Genomic DNA, 14,770 nt, shown 5'->3' with positions numbered 1-14,770 from the left:
TTTAATAAAGGTTCCGGTTCGCGGCATCTTGATGAAATGTCCTTCGGGAATAATGTATTCACGACCTTCTCGGACATCCCGGCTCGCGCGCGCGTCTTCAAAGTGGAGTGCGCAATAATTTGCGCGCATGGACGCGGCGGGGTAACGTCCGTTGTGTATACATACCAAGATGTATAATACATGCGCGATATGTATACATGCCGCTTGATGTTCTCCTACACGACACCGTCACGTAGGATGACCATAAATTATTGTAACGATTATATTGACAATTATGCGCGACGATCGGATGCGAATGCTAACGTGTATTTATCTGGACGGCTGGCGCGTCCCCGCCGTTTTAATTAATATAAAATCCCTGCGTTAGTACAGATATTGATAATATTAATGATAATACTGCTGCGTGTTTGCAAATTCACGCGCGTGTATCTAAAAGCACATAAATCTCGCGACGATCGTAATTGCGCTTTGATGAGGTGCCCTATCTGCGGAATTTTCAGGTCGGATTTTAATCCCTAATATAAATTTTATCGGGACGGCATTTACGTGATACTATATCACATCGCGCTGTGGAATTTCAAGTAGACAACTGCAAATCCCAATCTTCGCGCTTTACGACTGACAATTAAGGTTTTGTCTTGTTATGTACAATACCAGGATTACCGCTCACTGAGCTTTTCTGTCACGCCAGACGGTTGATTTATCTTGCAGATAACGATCGGCCTTCAATGGCAGTTTTACAAGAAAAAAAAAGAAGATACTTGTTGCACCGAAGTGCACGAGGAAACAGAGGGACTCGTTAAATAGTTAAAATTACACCGTCTACTTGCTGAACTTTGCATCCTGAAAGCTCAACCGGCTAAAATACTCGTAACGAATACAAAATACTGCCTGGAAGATTACAAAACTTTTTTAATAAATTGGATGTAACCGCTAGATATGTATAATAAGCTATTTTTTTTGTTAGTTTAAATCCTTTTTTTATTTATAATTTTGCCTATAGTTTCTAGCTCTGCGAACCGGATAATTTTGTTTCTTCTCGAGAATTAAAGTATATGAATACAACGAAGCGGTAACTTCAACATAAAATGTTCCTCTAATTTATTCATATGCCGCTGCGCGCACTAAGGAGCCTGGGCGCTTGTTCTTTACAACGGCGCAATAATGTAACCCGAGCAATTAGTGAGAAGCTCTCTCGCGCGGTTGGGAAAGAGGGATGGTGGGAAATCGAGTGGGAACAGGACCCCCGGGAGAATCAGCGACGAGAATGTCGAACATCCGTTGCCAGGGTGCGGCCGAGACAGGAAGAAACCGAGTAAGAAATTGCGGGCGGGCCAACTTTATGCCGCGCGAGAAAGTTAAGTCGAAGCATCATTAAGCGGCCGCGGGGTAACGAGATGCACCTGCAGCGCGGAAACGAGCAACTTTTCGGCGCATGTAATAAATGCGATGTATCTCGTTTTAGGGTGCATAGTAGCGCGGCAACGTAGACATTCTTATTTTAATCCAAATCATATGACATTTCTGTCGAATGTGCGATATGACGTTGGACAATTATAATTCACACACGTACATACGTATAATTAATATTTCGGCGATGTATTTCGATATCCTAAGATTGACGGCAGTTATTTTTTTTTCAAAGCTCTTGTGCCGCGAGAGAGAGAGAGAGAGAGAGATTCATTAACTTCACTTTCGGCATCATATTAACGCATCGTTACGTGCCACCGGGAACGCTCGTTACAAGCTCATGTCGGACGCCGCGGAGCGTAGAATATTGAATTCTGAAAATTGACAGACATTAATTGCATCCCGTTAGTTCGAGTCCGGGTCGGACGCGCGAGTCCGGGGCCATGGGCGCATTTTCGGTAACACGTAATACGTTACCCGTTACCTCTATCTCTCTCCCTCGCTCTTCCCCCCTCTCTTTCCTTCATCGAGGGAACGAACGCGGTGCTTTAGTTTAGTTTAATTTAGTTGGGCGTTCTCGTCACGTAGTCGCGTTGCACGCGCAACCTGTAAACTATTGCGGCGACACATTCAAAACGCCGATTGGGGAGGTGGTTGGTATAGGCGACGAAGACGCGGGCGGAAGTGCGAGAATAACGGCGGTGCGTGGGGTCGGGGCTCTGCGGGGGATCGCGGGTGGTTGGTTGGCGGTGCCGCTCGCGGGAATGTCATCGAGCAACTATATGTACGTCGTGAGAAACGAGCATAATCCTTTCGCCGCCGCGAGAGAGGCTTATACGATAGATACGAGCCGCGCCCGGATTTCGTCGAGTATTCGCGTCAAGTATTCACTACGAAACGCTACGAACACGAGGCGCATTCGGGAACGCTTTTGAATTTTCCCGGGTCGCTCGTGCGGGGGAGGATACGGGGGAGTACACGGCAATGTATTCGAGTGATTCGCGCTATCGTGAGAGTAGGTACCATTCGCGAGCCGGAAGAAGTCGAAAGGTAGTTTCGCTGACGCAAGTTTCGCCGTTGCATTTAAACTCCGTGTGCGTCTTACAAGGGGTCTTACGCTCCCGCAACTTCGAAAGGATGCACGTGCGCAGCGTAGAAGTCCGTCGACGTTGCCGACGACCAAAGCGCACAATGTTTATTCGTGCTGAACGCGCCTTTTGATCTTCGCGATGTAGGATGAGAACACCGAGGGCGGACGGAGGTCGGTAGGTTCGAGTTAGGGTACGAGAAGAAAAAGAAATATACTTATACATGTGTATATATATATATATATGTATATATATATATACCTATATATATGTAAAGAAAAAGAGAGACGCTGAGGGAGAGGGAATCGCAAGCGGCATCGGCGATCCACTTGAAAAATTGTGTTAAGGGGCCGTCAACCTCGGCACGGTGCAGACAAAGCGATTGGATAGGATGAAATAGCGTTTCTCCGTAGAGCGTTCCTTTCTGCGAGAAAGAGAATGAGAGGAAAGAGAGAGAGAGAGAGAGAGAGAGAGAGAGAGAGAAAGATAGAGAGAGAGCGACGCGTTGTCCCAGCTTTCGTCTCGAGAAACTCCGCTTTGTGCGTTGAAAAGAAAATGCACTGCGCCACCCTGGTATATTCGTACATCCCCTTCTTCTTAGTTTCTTTACCCTTGCCTCTATCATCGTCTATATCATGACACGTGGCTGTCTTTTGAACCACCGATTGCCTTTCGATATTATTGCTAATACAACCAGGACGGTGTCTCTTCAAAGGTAATTCAATTGTGACACCGCGTGAGATTGCAAAAGAAATTATACAATAAAATAATAACGTAACACAATATATATACATATATACATATATATACACTTATAAAAAAAAAGAATTAAATTAATCTTCTGTCGATGCCGCTCGCGCAAGAAGTTATTAGATTAATCAAGAGGGAGTATTTAAAAATAAACGTCTCGCGATTGTAATTATTCGTATATGAAACGAAACGTGAAATCGGTCTTTCAAACGAATAGAGACAACTCACTCGCATTCGTGGAACCTAGTAGTCATGCTTATTAAGCGCACTTGAGCATCTCTCCTTGAGCTCAGTTTCCATAAGAACGAGGAAAGCGGCTCGATAGGATTTTCTGTACCGGCGAAGAGCGGTGTAACTTTTCGTCTAATGCGCTAAAATAAAGTAGCGGGGAAATTGACTTACTTAAATCAGTTGACTCGAGTTGGCCGCAGAGGAGGAAAACGAGAAAAGCTTCCTTCCTGAGCAGGAGCTCACCCTCCCTCCCCTCCTCTTCCTTTTCCCTCAGCCTCCTCCTTCAGGGACAAAGTTTGCAGCTTGTGCAGTGAAGCAACTTTGCTAATTAATAGGCGTAACAATATTAGCGTAAGCTACGTTAGTCTGACTTTCACGGGCGAATATTATGCAGTATGCATAACGTGACAGGAAAATATTAGACACGTTAACGACAATGTCGTCGTCTTAAGCGAGGGCGGGAGAGAGTACACAAACGTTATTGACCCTAAACTTGATGAAGGAAGTGAACTTGAAATTGCATGACAATGGAGAACGCAAAAAGAAAGTGACGAGAAACAGGCGAGACTTCGACATTTATCAATACCTATACAATATGTTTTTTTTTTCTAATATTAAGCTCCACGCCGTTATGTTTTCCATACTTAAGTTTTATCGATAAATATGAGATATGCGTTGCGGCAAAATATCAAGCCGCAACTGTCGGCGCTGTAGCGTCGTGTGGACGTATATATAACGGGAATGCAATTTCAATTTATGCTTCTAAATTTCTATCGGTAGGATGCCATCCATCACCATCTGCACTGTGTCGGAAGGATAGAATTTTAGGTTTCCATTGCGCTTTACGTTCAAAGGTATAAAACGAATGTACACGCATGGAAAATATCTCAACGAAACGCATTGCCACCTGTTACCGTTCCCGTAAACGAAAATATTCGAGTAATTACATCAACGCCAGCGAGCATATATTTTAACGCTGGTGAGCATCGTAGTTAATTTTGCAACCGTTAATTTTGGTAGAATTGTACAAATAAACATCGTGGCAGCGTACGCTTTTCGCTTATCGAGTATTATTCTATTACCCTGCAGGTTAATAAAAGTTCGCGCAACCGACAATTCGATTATATTTAACATAAATTCCACTCATGAAGGGGGACTAATAAAAACGCATGCCCCACTGGTTTTTAGCGGATAAACCAGCGTATAAAACACGAGGAAACAAACGCAACTTACTCGTTGCGTTTGCCGGGCCACCACATTTTTCCATATGCGCATCCGAACGTGTAAATTATTACGTAGCGGAAACGGACAGGCACTACCCTAAGGAACGGCGTATAATTTATTTTCACACAATTCGCCATTTGCATTTCAAAAGAGCGAGTATTTACGAGATAAACGATAACCTTTCTGCCAAGCACGGCCGTGTAAGACGAAAAAGAAATGCGAAAGGGGGAAGGGGGAGTGAGGAGGGCGTGGGAAGGTAGATGGTGAAGAGGGCGGACGGACGGACGTGGAAAATGAGAAGAGTTTCTGACCCCTTAGGCAAATCTACACCGTTCTCAGAGGTGCGTCTGCACCGAACTACAACGTTGCAATGGCACCGTTGCATCTCTGCATCGGGCATCGTGCACCCTCCTTCGCTAACTCACCCCTCGCCACCCGGCCTCGCGCCCATCTCGCCGACCACTTCGCCCCCCATTGTAAAGTCCGTGTCGCGGAATTTAAAAGTCAAAGCGAATGTAGATTAGGCGTACCCCCGGTGTGTGTATATAGGCCATCCCCTTTTGTCTGTATCTTTGCGTGTTCCTCAACGCCCCCTCCCCTTCCCCGCGTAGGGTACGTACGCGTGTGTATTTTTACGCGTGGCTCTTTGCGCCCGTGACTATTGAAAATTCCTATCGATTTGCGAGAAACTCCCGAGGTAGCGAGAGTATTCTTGTATGCGACGCACGTAATTTAATAGATAAAGAAATGTTATACATATATATGTATATAAGAAAACCTATATTAGTGTCGATACTATGACATGTTATAAATGAAATGTAAAAGTCTTGTCTCGTTTCTATTTCGAATCTTTTCGAGAAAGTCCTAATTTACAAATAGGAAAAATTGGAAAATATAACAATATTGAAATGGCTTTTCATGTTTGAATTGGATCGTCACATTGAAAAAGATTAAATATCTCTCTTCGTTATGTCACATATCACAATATATTGAAATAATATGAGTATTGTAACAACGAAAGGGAAATATAAAGTAAAATTAAAAGGTTTAATTCTTTGTTCTGTTATCACGTTATTATAATAACAAGTCTTTATTTAAAGCGAATCACCTTTGAAATTCCGACATATGGCAGGCATTGCAATCCAAATGCCTGTCACGCACACTCTACCTGCGATGAAATACGACGTTGATGTTGAGACTCAGTAAATTTTAATTTAAATTGAATTACGCTTTAACATTCGAACTGTATGCTTCTGAACTATTTACTTTACAAATATTATCATATTTGTAATGTTCCATAAATACCGTAACATTTTGTAGCATTTTTTTTTTATGGAGATAATTAGAATCTGTTAAAATACAGAGAGAGATATAAAGTTGCTCCCGCGTTCTTTTTCGAATTCAAATTACGCGATGGGATTTGATTAGTGTGACAACATTGCGTAATTTCTTGTTTATCACTGTAACATCTCAAGACAACCAATCGATTTCAACAGAATATAGGTCAATATAATGTATATGTATATATTGTATGACAATGTTAATCAACCGTATGGTATCGGAATGACAATTAGAGAGCCACCGCACATCGTCAGTACTTGAATGAGTAATAATAATCGGGGCAGCCAAGTTCCGTGAAACGAAAATAAAAAGTCTGAAATGAATCAATACACCCGACTCGCTTGCTAGGTATGTGCAACAGAGTTGCATTCTCACTTGTTTGTATATAAAATAAACAAACGCGTAATATATACCTAATTTTAATTACGCAACAGCTATTTGTTACAAACAAAGCTGCACTTGTTTGCTGAAGAAAAATACGAAGAATAACTAAGACGTCTTTAAATACTGCAGAAGGAGATTCTCTTTTATAGCGAAAACGCTCGAGATGCTCCCCTCATCGCGCCCCTCATGCGACTTCTGCTTGGAGTACTTTTTTATATTTGAACACGCGTTCGCGAGACACAATAGCAGCATATGGACATGTGTCCAAAGGAGACGAGAAAAATGTAGGGAATAAAACGATGCACGCGCGATGCAGGGGAATAAAAAGATGAAGAATATCTATGTAATGCCGACGGTGAAAGAACATACGAGCAACAAGACTGTATATGTAGAAATAATGCAGAGAAAGAAAGTACAAGAGGGGTGGCTGGAGAAAGGATGAAAAGGGGGCGACACTCTCTGTGAATGAGGGGACGGACGGGCGGCGAGCAGGGAAAAGAGAGACGACGGTTAACGGCGGGTATACGCAGCTACTTGAAAGAAAATGAATGGACTAAAAGTAGCAAGGTGGCAGCGAGATCAAATAAGGAAGATGAGATACACGGTTGAAAATGAGAGGGGTGGCGAAGAAATGAGGTGCGGCGCATAGGCGGTGCAGTAAAGTTAGAGACAAAGGGAAAGCGAAGTTTTAATAGAGCGGGGCCACTGTGAGACAAGATAAACTGAAGGAAACAGTTTATAAATGGAGACGCGCAAAAAGGATGCCGGGGTGGAGGGGGGGGAAAAGTGAGGAAAGAGATGAAAAAATGTTTTTACGTTGCGACGGAGGTCGGAAAAACCGCGGTGATAACAATCATAGGCGAAACGCGACAAACAGGCTGAAAACAATGAGGCGCGTAAAAGCAGACAGGCGCGAAGAAGAGTGAAGAAATACTTGTAGCGGGGGCACGTATAGGCGGGAGCAAAAAGGCGGAGGGCAGGATCGATGGATTCAATGATGCGGTTTAAACTTTACTTTAAGCGCCGAACAAGACCACGGCGAATTTCTTCCCCGGGAGCATCGCGTCGCGTCGGTCTTTTGAAAGATAAGAGCGAGATAAAAGCACCAGGCACGGCGGGTGTATAAGCAGAGATAGAAACTGCGGAAACTTGCGAGGCGGGCGCAAGAAAGAGACCGGTAAAAAGCGAAGGGGGAACTCTAAGTGAACAGCCACGCAGGTGAAGAGAGGAAACGGCGCCAAGTGGGGGGACCCCGGACTTTCGCCGGCGAGAGAATGCCTTTTCTCCTCGTCTCCTACCTTCCTCTAGGAGAATGTTGAAAACTATTGGCGATTTCCGGAAGGTTTATCCTGCCTCGCGCGCGCGCAACCTGTGTACCGGCTGTATCTTCTGCATCTTCTCGCCGGGACAAATTTCTCACGGTTAAACATTTATCTCCTTATCGTCACATGCTACAACTTGTATTCTGAACCTTTTCCCGGTATTTTCTCCGTAGAAAACAAAAGCGAAAGACCAATATAGCGTATCTACGGCAGACAGAAAACTCTGTCGATCCCAGTTGCATTAAGAGCGCATTGATTAAAGTTGCAATTTGACTTTTGTTCAAGCACAAAGGTATGCTTGCTGAAAGAAAAATAGTTTCAAATGTCTAAATTAACAGTAATAATCTAAGTATACGAACGAGATTTCATGAAATAATATCTAATCAGATCATTTTTTTAATAAATTATTTAAAAATATCTTGTATTTTTAGCTGAATTTCAGTTGGACTGAATTTCAAAATTGCAAATCAGAAATGCAATTGGTGATTAAACGCAGATGTAATTAGGAATAATCATATTTTAATTCATACTTTTAGTTAACGCTTCATTATAATTACTACAATCTCCGAATGAAATGTACGCTCCACTTAACAATAATTATAAATTAATATGTAATCAAGTTAGAAGCGATTGCGAAATGAGAATAATTTGCGGAATTGCTATTGTAACGAGCACATATATATGCAAACACGTGCCATTTTACATCGTAAATTGTAGTCGATCCGTCGAATCCAATCGATTTGCATGAAGATAAAAAAACCTATAAATAACATAAATTGTCGCAGTCTTTCAAAAATTGCAACTTTAGTAAAAATGCAGATTATATACGTATTAGAAAAGGAGCGATATATATGCTATTAGTATAATAAATACTTCTTGCAATTTTAATTAGAAAAGATCATTATACTCACATTTTCTTCTCGCTCACGTATACTGGTCTTATGTTTATCGCTTTATCTTGAAATTTTCTGATCTTTAATGAAAATTTATTTTGAGTCCATTCATACGACATGGCAAAATCTCCATATGCAAATTTAAAGTTCATTAATGTAAGATAAAGAGACGTGTGCGACGTGAATTTCCTTCGCGTAAGCGTTACGGCTTGATAATAACTATGAATATCCATCGTACGAAAATTTTTACACCCCACGCATAGTCATTGCAGCCATCACGTTTGAAATGAAAATCCGCGCGGCGCGTAAATTTACATGTTCAGCGTGTTTTCTGGCGCACTCTGAAAATGTATAACACAGAAGGTGGACGCTCCCGGATTATGCGAAGACTTGCATAAGTTATAACAGGATGGATTCTGGCGATTACGTCGGCCGCGACCGACCTGAGCTCACTTTGCTGCAAGCAAATCCATTTGAAGTCGTCTCCATGGCAAACACGGGGGCCCCCGTTCCTAATCCCGTATTTTACTTCTTACAATTTCTACTTCTACGAAACAAGCTCCTTCCTCATGCGCAAAGTGCACATTTATGAGATGGGTGTTACGTTTTAAATGAAAGAAGAGAGTTTTACCACTACTCGCTAAAACCTATCTGAAATACTTATATATCTTCATTCCATTTTCCGTTTCGCCCGATGTAAAACGTTACGTCAAAAGCGTAATAATTATTTTCTAGCAAATAAATTTTATCTCCCTCTATCTTTATTAATGTTATTTGATCAATACCTCGATTCCCGTGACACTTTGTGAATATATTTAATTTAATAATCACGAAAGGAGATACACACCGCGAATTTCTTACAGATAATAAATTTATCTCGGGAAAGATAAGTAGAATAAGAAAACAGATTAATGTACAGAATAACAAGGCAATATAACTTTAGTAATCTTATTGAATTACTTTTATGAGAAGATCCATGCTTTTGACATTATTGAATTAATTGATAACATAGCACACAGGACGACCCGAAAAATTTTTTCTTCCGACCGACATGCTTTGAAAAAATTACGCCACTTCGATTAATTTTCCGGGCGGAAACGCTCTTTGTCCTCATTTATACCTATATGTTCAGCGATTTTCATTTCCCTCTTCTTTCCCCTTAAGGGCCGTTTCAAATGAGTTCTGGCCCGCGTGGAGAGAGCTTAATTATTTCCAACGATCAGAGCAGAATACGCCTGAGGTTGAATTCTAACGATTCGATGGATGCCGCGAAATACGTGCTTTGCGTAGTCGAATCGCGCGGGATCCGACAAGACCCATACAACACTCCATGCTCGCGCGCGCGTTCGAGAGAGAGAGAGAGAGAGAGAGAGAGAGAGAGAGAGAGAGAGAAGCTTGCACAATCGAACAACCGGCTTTAATTGAAGTCGTGACCGCTGTTACGCTACTGCGATTATGTTCGCATATGATAATTCATACCAGCGCAGCGATGTTTCGGACATAACATGCAGAGACACAAAGACGTCTCTGCATGTCATCTCGCATTTCCGAGATTCTATAGCTGGACTAATAAAATCTCCGATTTAAAAGGTCCACCTATACCACTGAGAAAAAAAATTTGTTGAAAAACGCAAAATTTGTTTTATTTTGCCAAAATATTTAGTCCGATACGTTCGACTAAACATTACTACGATGACACAAAATAATTTGTTACTATTATAAACAAAATACTATTTTTTAAACTATTTTGTTTCAACGAAAATTTATCGTATTCAACTCAACCGTTCTATTAAAAATACACACTATTTATATTATCCCCATCAGCATCGTTTAGTCAGATCGATATTTGGAATTTAAACAAATATATTACTTGGATAACTAAATAACATGCAAACACAAATAAATATTACTAGTATTTCAAACAAAATAATTTAATTGAGTTGGTTTAGTTAATTCTTTACTAAAAAATTTTTATGGTTGAAATGAATAAACTATATCTTTCTTTGTGCAACTAAAGAATTGTTGAATTAACTATTAGATCAAACAACTATACAACGGATTGTTTGTATGTCTAACATAATTATAATACGATACAATTGTTAAAACTAATGTGCCAAAATTATTATTTAGCGGTAATATAAAAAACTGAACTAAAAATATCTCAATTTCTCCTTTCTATATATGATAGAGAATTGAGAAAAGAAACATAAAATTTAGTTCGTACAATCAATTTTTTTTCTCAGTGTACACGGAGAGAATTTTTTTTTAAATTTACCCTGCAAATCATGTTAATTATATATGGGACAATATAGTATTTAGGCAAATTTTACTGTGCACTACAATAAGATTTTGCAGTAAAATTTATTGTAGTGCACAGTAAAATTTACCTAAATACTACATTGTCTCACAATTAACATGATTTTCAGGGTAAATTTTAAAAGAAAATTCTCTTCGTGTATGATTAAAAAATTTTATGTTTCTTTTCTCAATTCTCTATCATATATAGAAAGGAGAAATCGAGATATGTTTAGTTCAGTTTTTTATATTACCGCTAAATAATAATTTTGGCACATTAGTTTTAACAATTGTATCGTATTATAATTATGTTAGACATACAAACAATCCGTTGCGATCAGAAGTAATGAAATATATATATATCGGACTAACGTACGGAAATAAATAAACTATTTTTCTTTCAGCAAGCGTACCTTTGTGCTTAAACAACAGTCAAATTGCAACTTTAATCAATGTGCTCTTAATGCAACTGGGATCGACAGAGTTTTCTGTCTGCCGTAGATACGCTATATTGGTCTTTCGCTTTTGTTTTTTACGGAGAAAATACCGGGAAAAGGTTCAGAATACAAGTTGTAGCATATGACGATAAGGAGATAAATGTTTAACCGTGAGAAATTTGTCCCGGCGAATATAAAAGCATTGAATCAATAATAATTCTGTTTTAAAAAATTATATTAAGTTCGTATCTTTCGATTAAAGAGTTTCATGCACGAAAAACGAGACATGCTCAACTTTTCAATTTCACTGAAATGATAAGAGCTGCAGGAGATGAGATATTTGTCGTACATTTTGATTTAATAATATCTTTATAAAGTGAATGCAAAATAGATACATATAAATATAGCAGATGCGAAATAAAGTCGCTACCAGGATGAAACTACGGGGGTGACTGAAATGTCCCCTCTTGGTGAAGAAGTGCAGTCACGAAATACAAACAGATCTCGGATAATTGAAATGCTTCCGGGGTCGCGAATGAAGGCAGGAGGGGAAGTCGTCGGCGAGCATTTCCTTTTTCGCGCTATGTAAATTGCATTACCGAGCGACCGTTAGATATCAGTGTCGCGCGAAAAAAAAAAATCAAATTGCGCTTCGCCGGTGTACCGCTCGTTTCCTCCTGGTCGACGCGGCGCGGCCATTAAACATTCATATTCTCGCGGGCGTAAACTTTAAAATTCTGTCATGAATGTCGAACTTTTCCTTTATCGCGTCGCGCGCGCGCGCGCCCCACTGAAACTTCTTCTCCGACTTAAACGACGTGAAATGCCGCCTAGTAAAGAGGTGTACTCAGAATCTTTCGACTCTTATGCAAAAAAAAAGGAGAGAAGGAAAAAATCCGATAATTCTATTTTCGCACTGAATTTCTACTTAACCAGTTGCTTTTTAAATTTGACAATAGTAATTTCTTATCGAAAAGTCTGTCAGTGACATTTCCTTTTTACGCTGTGCTGTTAAAAATCGATTTAAAAAGATTAATATTAGTCTCATGCCTGACAAAATATTAGCTTATGCACACGTTTTATATACTTTTTATATACTTTAAGAGAATTTATTCTTTAAGAAGAAAAATACGAACTAAAAAAATTTCCTATATTAACGAGCTCTTAATCTTTGACACTCTTTAATGGTATAGTTACGCTGCTATTTCCGAAGTGCATTCATATATCAATTTCTCTACATCGATTTCTATTGTCTTTTGATAATAGAAACTATCGCGTTCTAAATTGCTGCGTATCTCGATCTACGACGATGAAAGACTGTCTTATCTGATAGATCGGCTTATTTGTTAAAACTGAGAATAGTGCGAAGACGGCGATCGCGAACGTTCGACGTGACCGCGAGAAGAAAGATTCGGCTACCACACGCATTGTTTTACGCACAATCTATTCCCCGTCGTTGTTAAAAACGATCGTTTATTGTTCGAAGATCGCGGACACTTGTCGCAATGTTTGAATTGACGAAATCGATGACGAAAGACGCGCGGCGTCGCGACGAGCGTCGTCCGCGCGAGCAGCCGTGCTACGAGACGTGTGAACCCCGTGTGGGACTAACGCGCGGCATTTTCTGTATAGATCGTATACGATTTCTGCGTGTATTGCATTCATCGAAATACAATATGTGAGATATGGTAAAAAATTGAATACATACCTGACAGATCCAGTCGAATTACTCGAAGCCATGCCTTTATGATCGGAGCAACGGAAGTCAATGCATGAAGACCGAAAGTCCAAGAGTCCACCGTTGCTGCACACTTCGAAAATCCATCCGTCGCTCCCATTTTCTCCCTCGACTGTATACCTGAATCACATATCACACGCACGCATGAGACACTCGCTATATGCACGATACCTCGTCCACGTCGAACAGAAGCGCGAGACTCCGCGCGAAAGCAAACGCGGCTAACTAATTACCGCGTCGATCGACAGAAGTTTGCTCGACGAAAGGCACGAAAGTGGCAATCGTGATCGAACGTTCGTCGATAGTTCACGAGCGAATCTGATCGCCGCACGCATTATTTTACGCGTAATCGATTCCGTGTCGCTGTGGGGAACAGATATATCGCAGAAACTTACCGCGCTCGTGCGTTCGAACCGGCGAAATTGACGACGAAAGCGCGCGCGTCTCGCGGCAAGCGTTCCCTCGCTGCGGCGTCGCCGGCGTCTGCGCGAGTCCCCGCGCGCCCTGCCGCGAGTCGCGTGAACCCCGTGGTACTACGTCACGGTGACGTCACGCTCGTTGCGCGCGCAGTGCGCGGCACGTTCAAAACGCGGTACGATACCTACCTGTGTACCGCGCGGTATTTATGTTCATTTCTGTCAATGTAGATTAACTTTAATCACGGTTTTATTTACTTTTTATCTTTTTCTAATTCTTAAAACTAGAAAAAGATACAAAATAAGTTAAACCTGGATTAAAGTTAATCTACGTTGGTAGAATAATATACATTAATGCGACATTTAGGTCCATTTCTTCCAATGTAGATTAACTTTAATCTCGTTTTAATTTATTCTTTATCTTTTTATATCTTCTTCTAATTCTTAGAACGAGAGAAAGACAAAAGTTAAGTTAAATCGAGATTAAAGTTAATCTATATTGACAGAAATGGATATTAATCTAGCGCGGATATATAAATCAAAATTGCAATAAATGATGATACAATAAAGAAAATCTTTTATATATATATATATATATATATATATAATAATAAAAATATATTATATATATATAAAACGAAACTGACATAGCATTGTGAAATAAAAGGATCAGTTCCGTCGCTGTTAGAAATTTCACGGATCCATTCTAGTTCTCGTAGTGTCCGCTAGATTGCTGATCAAATTGACATTGAAGCTCAACAGGACTTTCTCGAAAGCAGCCTTAAACACGCCTTGTAGTATATATACGATGATAAATAAAGCTTCAACTGTACTTGCTTCGGCAGTACATATACTAAAATTGGAACGATACAGAGAAGATTAGCATGGCCCCTGCGCAAGGATGACACGCAAAATCGTGAAGCGTTCCACATTTTTTGGCAAAATTTACAAGAAATTTTTTTATTTTACTTTATCTTGAATTTAACTTTATTAATTCCTTAACATTAGATATTTTATTTGTAATATATTTGATTTTAACAACTTGATTCAATTTTAAATTTGCTAATCTTATAAAATAAAATAGTCTACGATAATAGATATTCTCATAGACTATTTTATTTTATAAGATTAGCAAATTTAAAATTGAATCAAGTTGTTAAAATCAAATATATTACAAATAAAATATCTAATGTTAAGGAACTGTCTCTTATACACATCTCTGAGCGGGCTGGCAAGGCAGA

This window comes from Wasmannia auropunctata, unplaced genomic scaffold (genome assembly GCF_000956235.1).
Source record: "Wasmannia auropunctata unplaced genomic scaffold, wasmannia.A_1.0 LD336044.1, whole genome shotgun sequence".
Lineage (NCBI taxonomy): Eukaryota > Metazoa > Arthropoda > Insecta > Hymenoptera > Formicidae > Wasmannia > Wasmannia auropunctata.
Note: the sequence above shows the minus strand (reverse complement) of the source record.